This window comes from Echinops telfairi, unplaced genomic scaffold, assembly GCF_000313985.2.
Source record: "Echinops telfairi isolate 266 unplaced genomic scaffold, ASM31398v2 ScPeMD7_1713;HRSCAF=2227, whole genome shotgun sequence".
Taxonomy (NCBI): domain Eukaryota; kingdom Metazoa; phylum Chordata; class Mammalia; order Afrosoricida; family Tenrecidae; genus Echinops; species Echinops telfairi.
In genome coordinates, this window is record NW_022105611.1 from 12,769,993 (window position 1) to 12,787,749 (window position 17,757).

The window sequence follows — 17,757 nt, forward strand, 5'->3', positions numbered from 1 at the left end:
GGAAGGGTCGTGGAGCCAGGTGTGACCCTTCTGGAAGTGTGGTGCTGGAGGGGAATTGGTTGTGGCCATGGCATCAGATGCTGCCATCAGACTTTGTGGAATAATCCAGCTGCAGTATAAAGTGTTGTGGGCAGATGTTTGTCGGGCTTCTGTAGGAGTACGCTCGTGGGTCTGAAAGTCTTGAACAGACAGTTGATGAGCTTTGACTGCCAAGGTACAGGCTATGGTCCGAAGGTGAGTTCAGGTTCAGGTGTGGGAGTGTGAAGCTTGAGGGGATGATAGTGGGGGTGCAGTGCTGTGATATTCTGGGTAAACTAGAAAAACAAATTCATAAACACACATATGTATATAAGAAAGAAATTTATGTACAAAAGCAATTGAATATTGAGAAAACATCCCAGCCCAGTCCAGATCAAGTCCATAAGTCTAATATTAGCCCATATGTCCAATACCAATCTATAAGGTCCTCTTCAGACTCACAAAACACATGCAATGATGTCAAATGCATAAAGATCACAGACCAATGGGTTGGAAGTCTTCTGGATCCAGTGGCGTTGTAAGCATCTCAGTACTGGCAGGGTCTCTATGTGGCTTCTCTGGCTCCAGAGGCCTGATTGCATCAGGGTAGGCCCATGTGGCTTCTCCATCTCAGGGCAGTAGCGCAGTTCCATGTGTCTTGTCAGCTGCAATGTCTCCCAGGGAGTGAGCAGTGGGAGGGTTTCTTGCTTTAAGGAAGGAAAATGCAGCCGTTACCAGAATTCTCAGGAGAAGGCCATGGCCACACAGAGGCCTCATTGGCAATCTCCTGATTGACAGGTTAGACTCTACCTCTACACTCTAATCCTCAAATCGACAAATGATTATATAACCACCACACAACCTGTTAATTTCCTTAATAAGCCACTTAACCGTGAATGTTATCTGTGAGTTCTGGTTAACCATTGCAATGAACCTAAATGATAACGTTGAGAATGCTGTTTGAACAAGAGAAGACACACACACATAAAATTCACCTTTTAAGGTACAATTTAGTGATTTCCATCTACTCCTCTACAAGATGCCTAAACAATCTAAATGATAATTTCAGTTTAAATCAGAATCCTATTCAGAATTTAAATAATCTTGGCTATAGTAGTTTTGCTTCTGTAACAAATTACCAGGAATCTAATGTCTTAAAACAATGCAAATTTAGCTGTAGATAGCTTTGAGGATTGTGTTGTTAGGTGCCATTGAATCAGTTCTGACTCACAGGGACAGTGTGCATGCGCAACACAAGGAAACACTGCTTGGCCCTGCAGGTCCACACCCTTGTTCCGATGCCCATTGTTGCAGCTACTGCATTCATGTCTGGTTGAGGGTCTCCATCTTTTTTGATGCCCCTTCATTTTATCAAGCATGATGTCCTTCTTGAGGGAGTGACCCCACTTGACCATATGTTCCAAGTCTGTAAGATTGAGTCTTGCCATTGCCCTAAGGAGTAAGCTGGCCCTAATTTTTCCAAGGCAGATCTGTTTTCCTTTTAGCAATCCATGGTATTTTCAATATTTTTCTCCAGCAGCACAATTCAAATGCACCGATTCTTCTATGGTGTTCTTTATTCACTGTCTAACTTTCACATATATATGAGGCAATTGAAAATATCATGGCTTGGATCAGAAACACCTTAGTCCTCAAAGTCACACCTTGCTTTTCAGTACTCTAAAGAGGCATTATGTAGTAGATTGCCCTAGTGTAAAGCATCATTTGATCTCTTGACTGCTCCTTCCATGATTGTGGATGCAAGCAAGATGAAATCCTTGACAACTTCAATATTTTCTCCATTTATCATGATATTATCTGTTAGTCTAGTTGTGAGGGTTTTTGTTTTGATTACTTTAAGTTGTAATTCATATTGAAAGCTGTGCTCTTTATCTTTGTCAGCAAGTGCTTCCAGTCCTCCTCACTTTCAGATCAGGGTGAGTTATCTGTACATCGAAGATTGTTAATAAGCCTTCCTCCAATCCTGATGCTGCATTCTTCTTCATATAACAAACAGCTTATTTGGTGATTTGCTCTGCATACAGATTGAATGAGTACATTGAGAGGATACAACCATGACACACTCCTTTCCTGAATGGAAACCATGCAGTATTTCTTTTCCCTGTTTGCACAACTGTCTCTAGATCCACATGAGCACAATGAAGTGTTCTGTAATTCCCATTGTTGTCAAGGTTATCATAGTTTATTATGGGTAACATAATATTCCACACAGCCAAATGCTTTTTCATAGTCAATAAAACACAAGTAAACAGATTTCTGGTATTCTTTGCTTTGAGCCAAGTTCTATCTGACCTCAGCATGATACACTTTGTTCCAAGACCTATTCTGAATCTGGCCTGAACCTCTGGCAGCTCCCTGTGAATGTACTGCTGCAACCATTGCTGCAGGTTCTTCAGCAAAGTTTTACTTGCCGGTGATATGAGTGAAACTGTTCTATAATTCAAGCACTCTGTGAGGTCACCTTCCTTTGGAAAGGGTGCAAATATGGAGCACTTCCTGTCAAGTGGCCAAGTCGCTGGCTTCCAAATTTCTAGGCATAGACAAGTAAATGCTTCCAGTCCTTCATTAACTTGTTGAACTATTTCAATTGGCATTCCTTCAAATCCTAGAGCCTTGTCTTTGGCTAATGCTTTCACTGCAGTTTAAACTTCTTCCTTCATCATCGTTGGCTCTTGCTCATATGCTACTTCCTGAAAGGAGCTGCTTCTTGGAAGAACTGTTGTTTTGGCTCTGAAGCTTCTATAGGATGCCTACTTTCCTGGATTTGTGGATCTTTCTTCTAGCTTCAAAGTCATCAGCAGATCATCTCCAAAGCTCTCCCCAACCTTGTCCCTCCTAGCTCCATTTTTCACTCATACCTGCTCTTATGATTATCTTGTGCCTATCGGAATAATCCTGGATGTAAGACCAACTTGAGCTTTTTATGTTAGTTAGAACTGTATCACTTTTTTAGTCATGTAAAGAAGCACATTCATCAAGTCTAGAGTTTATGATATATGAAGCTTCAATGGCTCATTGTTCTGCCTACCATACTGAGATTAATACTTAAACATTATATTGCATGAATAATATTAGTGTAGTGTGTTTGATGGAAGGTCCTTAACACTTAGAAGCTATTGTGAAACCTATTTGAATATCTCTCCCACTTTTAGGGCCTATAAAATTTCAATGGCCTCTCTAAAATGTGTGCTAATTTCCAGGAAATTTACACACTCTCACACATTGCCTGTCCTACAGGCAATGCACCCTCTATTTTTGATTTCCACAAAAACATTTCATCCTGATCATTTGTAAGCTTTGTTTATTTTAATGAAAACATTGAAGTATATAGGAACGAGGTTATCTCTACTTAGCTGGCCCTGGTAGCTGAGATGGCTTATCTGTTCTACTGCTGAGCACTACTAGAATGGGAGCTCTCAATCAGCATAAAGGATTTCCTTAACTTTGCATCTTAACTAACTAGCACATGCATGATACCATATACTTGTGGAAACATGCACGAAGGTGGCTTCTGCACTCCTCTGACAACAGAAAGGGTACCCAAAAACAAATTGACAAGTTCCTGCCTCCCCCCTGCCCCCAATCCACTGCCATCAAGTCAGTTCTGATGCTTAGCAACCCTTAGGACAAGGTAGAACTGTCCCTCTTTCCAAGAATAGAAAGCCTCCTCTTTCTCCCTTGGAGACTCTAGTAGTTTCCAACGCTGCCCTTGTGGTTAGCAACCCATTGTGCAAGGAATTCATATGAGGTAGTGATCAGACGTGACTCCTTCCATCGTCTTTTTGCTGGTTCTGCCACTATCCCTTCCACAACACTGTCTACGCTGCATGTTTGATCATTTGTTGCAGGGGCCACGCAGAGCTGTCAGACAATACTCACAGGTATCAGGTTTATTAGGGAAGAAACCAGTCACAATTAGAATCAGGAATGGTTAGGATAGAGTTCTTTGATCAGTATCTTGAATGTGCCTACAGACAGGTCTCTCTCAGGAGCTATGGCTCTCAGCTCTGAAGCCTTGGGGGCCAGCCCTGCTCAGACAGGTGACACAAAGACCCTTTCTTTTTGCTGATTATGTGCCCAGAAGCACCCTGCTGGTCAAAGAAGCCTGGCCCCAAATATGCTCAGCTTAGCTCAGTGGATTGGCAAACCTAGCACCCCAGTAAGTGCCTGAAGACATCCTCCTCCCCCAGCAACCCTCCTGCGTAAAGACACTCAGCTTCCTTGCTCCATGAAGAAGGAACTCACGGTTCTGCCTCATGGCAGCCTCCTGAATGGACTGCCTCCGCCACGTCCGACACTGGACATTTCGCTGTCTCACCACCTCCTCTGCCTGTGTTACATTCAGCTCTCTGTGTTAGTGGAGGACATTCAGGTCGAGGAGCCTGTTTCGGTTGGAAAGGCATGCGCCCCTTCTGGCTCTTCCTCCTTAAGAGGAGTGAAATCATCTTTCTCCCTCTGGCTTTAAGCCTAGTGGGCTGGCAAAACTGGCCAATTAATTCTTAGTTAATCCATACCTTATTTGCATGGTCCCACAATTCAAGCATATCCTGTACCTTATTTTCATGAGTAGTAAGCTATCCAATCCTCTTATATTTGCACAGACCTGCAGAGTTATTTGGTGGACTGATATAATTCACTGAACTATACACACACACACACACATACATGTTTATATATGTGTCCACACATGTTATGAGTACTATATATTTATATGTATTATATGTATATACATGGAAAATTTTACTGTTTACCTAGAAAGAGTCATTTGTTCTTCTCTATAATTAGAATTTTGGTTTTGAGATCTGGGTAGTTTCAGAAAGGTCTTCAGAAATAATTTATAATCTAGGAAATCTTTTCTGTCCAGGCTCTTTTAAACCTTGTTCATTGTTCCTTCTTCAATTTTAAAGAAATTTTTGAGAAATGGTGTGTATCTCATATTTGTGCATTTTATATTCTATAATTAATTAAATTTTTAAAAATCACCCAAGAAAATTATCATTGTATCCCTCCCTTCATTTTTCACTGTCCCATCTGCTGATTTCACATATGCTTATCAGCATTAGGCTAGATTCTCCTTTTTAATGTCCATGCTGACATAAAACTGGACTCGGTGCACAGTGTTTACACAGCTTTGTTGTTGATTGACTGAAAATCATCTTATTATAAGGCTCTCTTTATTGACATTTGCAGGTTTCTTTTTGTAATTTCAAAATGCCATTTTCATTTTAGGTTGCCCCAGGTAGCTGTCTCATGGCATCAATCGATTGATTCTCGTTGCACAGCGTGAAGAAGAAGCCACCAGATCAGGTATGACTTTCAGTTTGAAAAATTACTTCAAATTATATGTATATTTCTTCAGAGTGAACCTTCAAAAGTATTCTTATAATAGAATTCAAGGCAATTGATTTTGGAAATTACTAGAAGTAAGGAATCTCCCAGCCCACCCCCCGTCCCCTTACTACAAGATCTCTTTTGTTGAAAAGAAACTATTTATAAAAGTACTTGTTAAGGCCTCTGCATTGCAATTTACTCCATTTACTAATTACCCTATCAACACAGAGTCTGTCTAAGCGTCTTTAGTCGCAGCACTTCTGATGTAATCTGGGTGCTCATTGCTCTTGCTTGATAGGCACTGGAAGCCCACACCATCTTCTCATTATAATCAGTATTTGAAAGCATTGTCTGTTGGAATGAAAGTAGCAATGATTAGTAGGACAGATGTTTCCCTGGAATGTGAAATGTAGGGGTTAGAACCACAAATTAAACTAAGTACTCACAGACCTTGCATGTGTTTTTCAAGATGGTGGGATAAAATTTGTGACACGAAAAGAGGATGCGAGTTAAAACTATAGATGAGTTAATATTAGGAGTGGCTCAACTCGCCATTGTACTGAATGGACATTTGGCGGTAGTACGTTGATAAAATGAGATAGCATTTGACTTTGTGGATCGGACTCTTACAAAAAGACTGCCAGGATTTGGGGAAGGGGAAGCACAACAATCAGAGTTCCATGTGAATTGAATCGGCACACAATAGGATTGGAAGGATTTATGCACTTTTTAAGCATTTGATGATTGGACAATTATAATTTTTATATAAATATTCCCATTAATATTATGTGTTTGCTCTGCTTGGTGATTGAAACAGTTTGAAATCAATTGTTAGTGCATTTTCCATTCATAATCTTAAAATGTTTTATACTAGTTAATTTATTTTTCTCCTGTTGGTCATATATAACTCTTGTTTCTACATCTGTTCCTTATTAAAATTTTTTTCAGTGAGTTTCTAATTACAAGAAATCTTGTGAAAAATATTTAAAAATTGAATGCGTCCATTGAACAGACATTAATTTCATAAGCAAGGAAGAGGGAGGCCAGGATGACTTCCTGTCAATTGTTTGGTTGTTTGCAATGCAGTGTATTGTGTGCAAGCCCTACTTTTCATTCAAATAAATTGTGTAATGATTTATTTTCTTCAACTTTCACATAGACCGAGGCCTCAAATAAGACCCACTTACAACGTGTCAATTCTGAGTTGTATTACTTGAATATAAGCTGCAGAATGCAAATAAAAAGCAAATCCCAGCCAGGGAACCTCGATAGCTAATGGCCCAAGGTGGAACTCCAGAGTTGGCATTAAAACATCCATCGAAGATGCAAGTGGTAATCACGTCCAGAGTGAGAGCACGTTTTTTCTTCCATGATCAGCCCGACTGATTACTTGAACCATTATTATAAATAGGAGAGAGTATCTGATTGCTCAGATAACTGACCTGCTTGGAATTTGTGAAAAGCAATCACTATCTAGATCTCTTTAGATTTGGGAATCGTGGACCCAATCTATATTAAAATTTCATTCACATAGAGTTAGAAAATCCACAGGGAATTTCTTGAGCTTCTGTAGAGGCACCTCTGGCGAGTCTGTGGAAAGTAGGCCAATGAAGTAGATTGCTTGAAGAGTGAGTGAGAGGATTTTTGAATGCTGGTATTCCAGGAGGCAGGGTAAATCCACTTCCATGAAGCCTTTCTCTTTGAGTGACAAGTTAGGGTTTTTTTTATATATATATAGGTAAGGAAAAGAGGGTTTTCAGGAGGGAATCAAAGTTAATGAGAATGGAGAGGCTCTTCTGGAGCTATTAGTAATGCAGATAGGCAATCTTTCTCAAGACTGTTCTATTTGTTTGGAAGGGGCCTGTCCATATTCCTGGTGTAGGTCTTATTAACAAGTGCTGTCCTTCAAAGGGTTTATTTCTAATATCTAACGGAGAATAGCAGAGGGCTGTAAATTGATCAGGGATTCTAACAATTATTACAAGATGAAAGCAAAGGGGAGCAAGGTACATCAGTCCTAGCATCTCACTGAGACCCTGTGCTGGATCATTTCTTTGGTTTCACCCTTCAGTAAAGGTCAGATTTGAAAAAAAAAAATCCATAATAATTAAAGTAGAAGTGTTTCACAGAGCATATCCTTGTCTTCATGAGGGTAATCACTCAACTCTCTTTCATTGTATTCATTCGCTCTTCTCACAGAGATTTAATATCTCCTGTCTTCATTTTGCTCACGTACTCTGTATTTAGCTTTTGGTTTACTGTTTACTTATATGAATAAACCACCCAGACCAATGATTGCAACTCACACCATCAAGTCCAATTTTTAGGCTTTTTTCCCCAAAGCTCCTTAATCAAAAACGCTAGGAGCAGGGCTCAGTAACCTATGATACACTCGGTAGAGTTTGAGAACCTCTGCTTTAAAGACATGCTTTGGAAATTAGGTCTCCCTGTAAAACAATTTCAATTACATTTAACCACTGTGATCATTAGATTTCATGTTAACTTGGCTGGGCAAGATTCTCAGTGGCTTGGCGATTAAAACTTAGTAATTCCCTGTGATGTGACCTAAGACAATGTAATCAAATCCATAGTGGGGTGGGAGGGGATATGAGTAGCCAATCAGAGTGGAATGAAATCCATTCCTGGGTTTGCTTCTCTAGAGAATCTAGCCTAATGAGAAAATCTTACTATAGATATGAATTTTGAGAGGGAAGAAGGAAACTAAAATTTGTTGTCCATCTACTGTATTAGTTTGGTAGAGTTTCCCTGGCAAAAATACACTACAAATTGGTCAGCTTAAAACAACTTAGATTGTAGAGTTGCACAGGTTTGAAATACAATTTCAGGTATTAGGAAGGCCATGTTCTATCTGAAGGGTCTAACACTGGTTCTCAACCTTCCTAATGCTGCCACCCTTTAATACGGTTCCTCATGTTGCCGTGACCCCCCAACCATAATGTTATTTTCATTGATAATTCATCACTGTCATTTTGCTACTGTTATGAATTGGGTGACCCCTGTGAAACGACCATTCAACCCCCCCAGAGGGGTCATGACCCACCGGTTGAGAACCACTGCTCTAACAGGAAGTCCTTTCTTGTTTGTTTTATTTTTTCAACTTCTTTTAGCTTGAGGCAATCTTTAGTTTGTGACAGCATTACTCCGATCTCTGCCACAATATTCATGCTTGATATGGCCATCTTCCTTTTGAGTCTCTGTGCCTGGATTTTGTTTTTATAAGAACACCAAGAATATTGGATTAGAGTTCACACAATTGCAGTAAGACCTCATCTCAATTTAATAAGTACATCTGCAAAGATCCAAGTTCCCAGTATATTCATATTCACAGATATGGAAGATGGAACTTAAGCATCTTTTGGAAAAGACACAATTCAGCTCATAACACATACTGTATAATATTCATGCTTTAATTGAGATTAATTACATTATTTAATGTTTATAACAAGTGTACAATACATACTTGTATCACTATTTCAACTCTGTCAACAAAGTGTTAAAGATCAAAAAGATTAAATATAATTTCTAAGATTGTCCACTGGAAATTAAAGAGCAAAGAGTTGAACCCAGATATGATGGAGAGAAAGGATTTAATTATTTATGTTAAGCATTTATGGGCACATGACTTAGTTTGAGTGGGAATCTACAAACATATCTGTCGTGGATGAAGTTATGGTCGACTATTTCTGAGAAATAAGAAATGAGGATGATGAGACTTCCTTTTATGTACTGTACCTTGGGCAAGTTATTGGGATATTGCCAGTCCCCAGAGAAGGACATCATGCTCAGAAAGTCAATGGAAAATAGGAAGACCTCAACAAGATGATTTCACGTAGTGACTGCAGCAGTGGGTTGCAGCTTAACAGGTGTGAGGATGGTCCAGACTGGGCAGGGTTGCATTCTGCCATGCCCTCATAGGGCACTGCGTTTGACCCTCTTAGGGTTGTTATGAGTCAGAGATAACTCAAAGGCACCAACCAACAGCAGGGCATGTATCTATGTATTTGGTTATATGCTGTGTTATGAAACGCACTGATGCTTTTTATACTTGGAAAGCAATATCTCTCTCTCTGGCCTTACATAGAAACAATGGCTTGTCACTCTGACAAGACTATACATTTTTAAATTCTATTTAATTATACTTGCACCTACTTAAATATCGATTCCCAAATTTATATATACTAACCTCACTGTGACAGGCCAGCATATATATGTATATATTTATTTATTTTTCCCCAGCATTTGATGTAAAAATAAATATAGCTTCAGTGTATCCTGTTTTGGGGCATCTAAAGAGTGTCTGAAAATGAATCATCACCTAAGATATTATGTAAATAAAATCATGTGTATATTATGTAAATGTAATTACATATAGAAGTAATTACAGGGATATACACTGTAAACTTCAGAGCTGTAATATAGAGAATTATAGGAGAGGTTAATTATATGTGATATTCACTAAAATGTCAATATCTAAGAAGAAATTCATCAAGTTTTATGCTTGTGTTCTACAGAGTGTGTGGTGATTGAATGGTCTTATTAAGGAAATACAGGATAAAGATGAACTGGGAATTTGGAAGATGTTCCCGGTTTTGTGTGTGTGTGTGTGTGTGTGTGTGTGTGTGTGTGCATGGGGGGAGGGGAGCCTTGGATTAAATATAAATTTATTTAAAGATTTACTTTTTTCGGGTATTCATTTTTTCCAACAGTTTTATCGGCCTATATTTCACATAACATATCATTCAATATTTCAATCACAACAAGAAAAGTTGTACAATCATCACCACAATCAGTTTTAGAGCATTTTATTCAATCTTGTGCTCATCATAATTAGCTCCCCATTTTCACCCAATCTTTCCAGATACGTCTTCAAGGAACCATTAGTCCAGTTACTATCTTTACATAAGTACCTATCCTGGATTTAGTAGAAAGATATTAAGAAATGAGCAATCAAGCACCAACAAAAAGCTAACAAGAATAACAGAGTAAAACAGATAAAAGCCTCAGTTGAAAAGGAAGCAGAAAGTATTAAAAACTAGAACAAACTTACGTGGATCATAAGGCAGATCAAATTATAGCATGCTAAACTTTAACCTACCTGCATCCGTAGCAGTCACTTCTAAGGCTTTCTGCAGGTTCACAAGGCTATTCAGATCCGTGGTCGAGTGGATTCCTCTCAGGCTTAATATATGTGTATTTCCCCTTCCTTTTGTTTGTTTATTTTGAACTGAAACAGCTTTAAACTCCGTCTAAAGGGATGCTCTCATTTTGGAAGCATGTCAGTCCCAGAATGGTAAAGTCCAAATGTCAGTTCCAGGCTTTGTTGAACTCTCCCGTACCTTAACTTTTAATGGACAGCTCTTCAGACCTACCCACAATTCCAAGTAGTTATTTTAACTCTGTGAGACACATGGCCTAGTTACAAGTTAGATTCTTGTGGTGAAGTGAAATCAATATTTTAGTATCATCTACTCATGTCTTCATGATTCCCATCAAATGATTGGGAAGGACCATGCAAAAGATGTATGTGAAACACTAGTGGAGGGTATTGGCCAGTTTGGGTTAGCATTCCCCTGTGTGTATGAAGGCCATCTCAGAAGCAGGATTAGAGAGAGAAGCCAGGGCTCAAGAAATAACAACCACCCGAAAATCACAGAAAAGATCTTTGTTTAGAGTGGCCACACCGCCACATGCCCCAGAGGCTGTGGCAGGGACCGAAGAGCTCCAGACTGAAGCGGAGTAGCAAGAGGGTTTCCTGGCTCCCAGAACCAGGCAGAGATTGGCTGAGCAACCATATGGCAACAGAAACTTGCCCTATCTGACTTCAAAGCCAATTTCTCTTTTTACTACACATGTCTTTCTCCACCTGGAGCTAAATCCTATTTCAAAGCCTAATGGTGATGACAAGTATAATCAGTAGTGTTCAGGATTTTACTCAATTGTCATGTGGACCAGATGTTACTTAAGGCCTGAGCCTCTTTCCGTGGTTCTTAAGGGAAGTCAAAGAGACTGAACCTTCAGGTGGCTGAAGTGTGCTGTACCACTTATGCATGTTTCTTTTTTCGAAAGCAACAGGCCAGAGTAGAGGCTTATTCCTAAAGTTGTGCAGGTTGAAAGTGATTAGAATGGTGTTTCACTCTTTTGCATGCCTTCTACATACAGTGTTGGTTCAACAACATACAGTGTCACATCTACATACAGTGTTGGTTCAACAACAACGTCTAGGGTTTCACTCACCCTCATTAGGCTATTTCTTAGCAGAAAGCCAATATTTGATAAAAATAAGTTGGCAAAGGATAGGCTAAGCTTTGAATTTAGTAGTCTCCCTGGAGGCAGGTAAAGCAGTTCTCCTCCTCCGTACTCTACCCTGTTTTGTAGACTCTGAAGGGGTTGACATTCTGACAATCTGAAATGTCAGTCATTCATTTTGTGGCAACTGCACAGAAATGTATGTGAAATTTCCTTTTTTAAAAACTGTTGAAAAAATAAAAAACCACTTTGGGCTTTGGCTAATAGTACTAATCAAAACTTTAATAATAGACTTATCATTCACCCACTTTACTGTGATTTAGAAGGGTCTGGAGACTGCTTATTTAGATTATGCCCCAAAACGTGAGTGAAGAGTGCTGTAGGCCTATTGTAAAATAACTTCACAGGCAAGGAAAAAAGGGAGTAAAACTGGACCTAAAGATGATGAATTCCTCTTTATTAGGGTTAATTCAATTAATCCAGTGAATAAGTACTATGCACTATCAATTGTTAGCTAATAAGCCTTTGCACACCATACAATCAATATGCAGGCCAGAAAGAATAAGGTATGAAAAGGATAGATGTTTCCGTTGTTCATGCCGCTGACAGTAACAATGAATATACCTTAGGGATTAAAGTGGATTTGGGAGTAGCAATGGGCACACGGTTATAGATTGGATTATGTCTACCAGAAAAATAAGTAGAAACCCTCATGCCCATATCTACAATCTGGCCATGTTTGCAAATAATATTTCCCCCTTCCTTCTTTTCTTTGTGTTATGTTCATGAGGTAATTCATCTGTAGGACGAACCTGAAACCTAAACCATCTTGAGTGGGATATTACAAAAAGGGAAAACATATACAGAAAGACACACAGGTGCAAGACATATACCACGTGACAATGGGGACAGATGCCTCTTCAAACCTGGGAGCACCAGGAGTGGTTTGCAATTCTTAGAAGTGGAATGAGTAAAAAAAGGTCTTTTCTTCAAGTCGACACTCTGAATTTGTATGCCTCGTGTACAGAACTGTGAGAAAATGATGTTTTGTACCATAAATGCCGTCACTTGTTCTATTTTCACTGTGGTGAAGGAGCTCTGGTGTGATGGTTGTGCGTTGTACTGGTTGTACTGCGATCCGCATGGTCAACCGTTTGAAACCACCAGCAGCTCAGTGGGAGAAAGACTGGGCTTTCCACTCCCTTAAATGGTTATAGTCCCAGAAACCCACGGGGGCTCTTTGAGTCAGCAGTGAATCCATGGGAGTGACTTTGGTGTGGGTTTAATACTAGGAAGCTAAGACAATAGAGGAACAAAATTAATGTCACTGACTTGCACGTATTGCATATTGTAGTATGTACATATTATATATTGCAAGAATGCGAAGATGGAAAATGTTATCTATCTGTATTTACTACAATTAGAATAAATGTGCTAAAGCATAAAATCAAGTTATAAAAGCAAATGTACATTTTCTCATTGAGAAAATGTACATTTGCTTTTATAACTTGATTTTATTTTCTCATTGAGAAAATGTTCTCAAAAAGTTCATAAGAAATGCATCCGGTGGTGTAGTGCTTACATATTCAGCTGCTAACCACAAGGTCAGCAGTTCAAAACCATCAGCCAGCTGCTCTGTGGGAGAAAGATGAGGCTTTCAACTCCCATAAAAAGTCAGCCTCAGAAGCCCCACCAAAGTCCTCGACTGTCTCACAGGGTCACGATAAGTCCAAATCAATTGAAGGCAGTGAGTTTGGCTTTGGTTTTGAGTCTCCCAAGTTCGCACAAGTTTGGCTTGAACATTTCAGTTATGGTTATGGAGATTACATTTACTGAGCCAAGTTTCAAAAGAATCTGTAATTCATTACAGGAGCAGACAGCCTCGGCTTTTTTCTGAATGCCTGGTGGGTTTGAACATCTAACTTTGGAGTACTTGGGTGTAAGGGCCAGTGAATTTCTCATGTTCAGTTTTCTCAACTGTGAAGTCGAAATCATAGTAGTCGAATCGATGTATGTGACTGTCTTAATGATTGAATGACATCAAACTACAGATTAACTAGCCCTGTACATTGCGAATATAACTGCATAGAAGTGGTCAGTTTGCATAGGTCTTCTTAGCCAAGTCTTCTTTTCATATTGAAAGGAAACATTTTAACAAATCCAAACTACACAATGATAGATCCATTTGTGAGGCTACATATTAATGAAAGTCTGCTTTATGAAACTCCTCATTTTCCAATTTTTTTCAATCTGACTGCTCTAGTTTCACCTTTAACTAAATCAGTGGTTCTCAACCTTCCTAATGCCATGACCCTTTAATACAGTTCCTCATGTTGTGGTGACCGCTAACCATAAAATTATTTTTGTTGCTACTTTATAACTGTAATTCTGCTACTGTTATGAATTGGATGACTCCTGTTAAAGGGTCATTCAACCCCCAAAGGGGTTGTGACCCACTTGTTGAGAACCGCTGAACTAAGTCTTAGTACAGCCCTATAAATACCATATTGAACAACTTCACATCAATAAAGACGGGTACCAGTGAAAATAGACTAGCCTATATTTGGTGCAAAAATTGTGGATGGAGTTCACCAACTCTGAGTGTTATCAGGTCAAAAAGCTCTACCTGCAGCATTAAAATCATCAAATTTTATAAAAGTTTATACATTTCTATATGAGGACAGAATTCTTTTATCAAAATAAAATATGATGTAACACCTATATCTTGGTTCTAACACTATTCTCCAATATAAAATGCCAAAGCTAATTGTAGAAATACCCGGTATGTGAGCAAGGACAATCATTATGCATGAGTGTCCTTCTGAAAAATCAGATTTTCAGCCAAACAAGAGTTAGGTCTAGAAGGAGTACAATAACATGTGATAACACTAATTTGTGGATCAGTCTATGAAACATATGACTTATAATCCTGAAGACTATCAAAGTATTTAAAAAATGAGAAACTGTCACAAAATTCAGAGAGATAAAGAAGCATGACAAGTAAATATAATATGGTTATATAATGTATTCTGGAACCAAAAATGTGTCTTAAAAATACCAAAACATTACTGATGAATCCTGGATAAGATATGGAGGCTTGTTCACAATTGTTTGTTAATCAGCAATATTGGTTTGTTAATTGTGACAAACCTACATGTGTTCATAATAGGGAAAAGAGTAGCCCTGATGGGCGCAGTGCATTCCCTGTTGGACTACTAACAGCAAGGCTGGCAGTTCAAACCCAGTAGCCACACAAAGACTATCCTTTTATAGAGATGTTCAGCTAGGGAAACCCTGTGGAGCAGTTCGACTTTGTTGAGTCAGAATTGACCCACTGGCAGTGGGATTAATTCTGGTTTTAAAATAGGAGAAAGTGAATACAGAGTATATAGTAACTCCATCATCTTTGTAAATTTTCTGTAATTCTAAAATTATTTTAATAAAATGTTATTAAAACAAAGATAGTATGGAAGTATTTCTAAAACATTTAAAACTCATTGTCAATTCATAAAAAGTGCTTTGTACTCTTCATTCTGATAGTCCAGGTCACATGTGGTTAAGTGTTTTCACTGTGCCTCATTCATATTGACATGTGCTATAAGACAAACACTTTATTTGTACTGCTCCAGAAAAAGTAAACTATTCTCATGAATAATTTGTACATTTTAACTATATAGTAAAATGATAATTTTGAACACACTGGTTAATGTTACTGAAATAGATACCACCGGTGTGTGTTTTTTAATTGATAGCCCCCCAAAATTGAACATTTAACACTTCACATGTGAATTGCATTGTGTATGTATACTACCCAATATATATCTATCTCTTGGATAGTATTGAAGTGCTTTTGTATAGGTGGTGTTCTAATATTTTTTTTCAAACATGAGAAATCCAACGGTTTAGGGATTAAATCCAAGTGAAAGTTTTCAGCTCTAAAACTGGGGTTGAGAACATCCAGCCAAAGCTCTATAAGCCCCCCAAAATCATCAATACCAACTAACATTGCATGCCTTGCCAAAGAGAAGCCAGTCCAGCCATCGCTTAGAGGTGACTTAATTAAATGTTTGACCAGTATGTCCTGAAAATGCTATTTATAAATATCCAAATGGCTCGTGACCAAAAACAGGTTTCCCAACCCTGCCAAGTGTGGGTTTGGGTGTTTGAGAGACTCAGTATGTATCTGCATGTGTATTTACTGAAATGTTTGTGCATATGTGGGGTTCTCACATAATTTTTTAAAGATGATAAAACCCAAGGGCTTAGAGATGACATACAAATGGTAGTTTTCAGCATTCTGAACAAATTTTGTGGAGCTATTCCCTGAAGAGTGGGATAAGTCAGCACACAGGTGATTATTTTGGGAGCTTAACTTCTCACCTCAGATGTTGATTGCAGGCCTGCTTGCTGCCTTATTAAGAATGTTCTATGTACTCTTTACCTTGAGGATTTCTCAGACATACCACAATCATTATATACCAAACTGAAATAAGCTAGACATTACTTTCTCTGGTTTTATCTAAATAATGGGTGTCCTTCTCATGAACAATGTGTGGTTACAGAAATCATTCACATCCTCATGTCCTGTAGTGAATTATGATGGATGTGAGTCCAGGAACACCAGTTTTATTGATAATGACTGAGTGTTTGGGTGCTTTGAAAACAATAATATTGAACAAATTACCATTTTCTTTCTTCTGTATCTGAAGAAGTCTTCATTTTTCCCAAACTTAGCTCAAAGTGCCTCATATTGCAAGAATGTTCACATTCAAGCCCTTAAGAACTCTGTGCTACCAGAAAACTGTGGAAGACGCTACTTTGGAAAAAGCCACAACCTTATTGGTCAGGTTCCAAAATATCTCACCTGCTCAACTTTGAAATCCTTGGAAGAAGAGATTATGCCTGTTTTACGATAGTAAGATGTGGTAGAAGATTGTCTAGACCTCTAGGTGTTAATTCTTCCTTTGGAAACACAAATACAATGAGAAGTCAAATAAATATAGGGAAAGCTATCAGAACAGCACAATGCAAAACAATAGGTAAATAATTAATGAATGAGCTACACTAGTATCAATTTATTTTATAGGAGAAGTCAAGTTTCTGCATGTGCTACTTAATCCCAATTACATTTAGATAACTCAAATGTTCCCAAAAGAATGGTTCTCTCTACAAATTACCTTGTTTCTGTCCTATGTCCATCTTAAATTATTTACTTGTAGTATTTTTTCTTCTAATGCTAATGATGCTCTTATATATGCGTATAGTCTCAATTAGTGTTCTCTATTTTACCCCTCTGGGATCTAATAGCCATCACAATGGCTATACAGAACTCACAGAAAAAGCATTAAAATGTTAATTTTAAATGTTTTCTTTATATTTATCATATTTCCTTATAATATATTGCAATATACTTCATATATTATACTATTGAATCATCTGATTATGTTAAAATTTTGAAATCGTCACTACAATCAATTTCAGCACATTTTATTCTTGAACTCATTGTTCTTAGCTCTGCTTTCTCCCCTCTTCCCTTACCATGCCATTCGGCAATTACACAGAACATCATATGAAACACATGCAGGAAGCAAACAAATAAGCGAAAACCCTCCACAAGAAGAGGTAGACAAAACAGAAATATCTCACTCAAAATGAAAGCATACAATATTAAAAATGGAAACAACTTCAAAATTGGTCAAAAGAGATATTAAATGATAAGGTATGGCATATTTACCTGCATACACCTGCTATGATCACTGTACAATGCTCGTTGTCTGATAGCAAGCCTATATGCATCAGAAGAAATTCACTGGAGCTTTAATCCATGTGGGGACTCTGCAAATAGATTTTGAGATTCCCCAACCTTCTGCAAACCAGTGTTCACAATTTAAGCTCTGATACCATGTTCTCTTTTGGATGTGGAATTTGTTACTTACAGTCCTTGGATCATAAGGCTGATGTGCTTTTTCCACGTGGACTTGATTGATATACCATTTGGATGTCTGCTTGTTTGAAGGCAAGCTTTTAAGAGACCAGACACCAACTATCTTTCTGATAGCTGAGCACCATCTAGCTTTTCCATCACACTTTGTTATAGCACCCATGTCTTCATGAAAGTAG

At 38.4% G+C, this 17,757-nt stretch overlaps 1 long non-coding RNA gene across 1 annotated transcript; it reads right to left on the bottom strand.

Moving 5' to 3' along the window:
• Positions 1 to 8,437: 8,437 nt before the first annotated feature.
• On the bottom strand, positions 8,438 to 17,466 carry LOC123522041. Its single transcript, XR_006680346.1, has 3 exons — positions 17,372 to 17,466; positions 16,502 to 16,599; positions 8,438 to 8,591 (listed from the first exon to the last, which is right to left on the bottom strand). It is a non-coding gene; the product is annotated as an uncharacterized LOC123522041 (long non-coding RNA).
• Between the last annotated feature and the right edge of the window lie 291 nt (positions 17,467 to 17,757).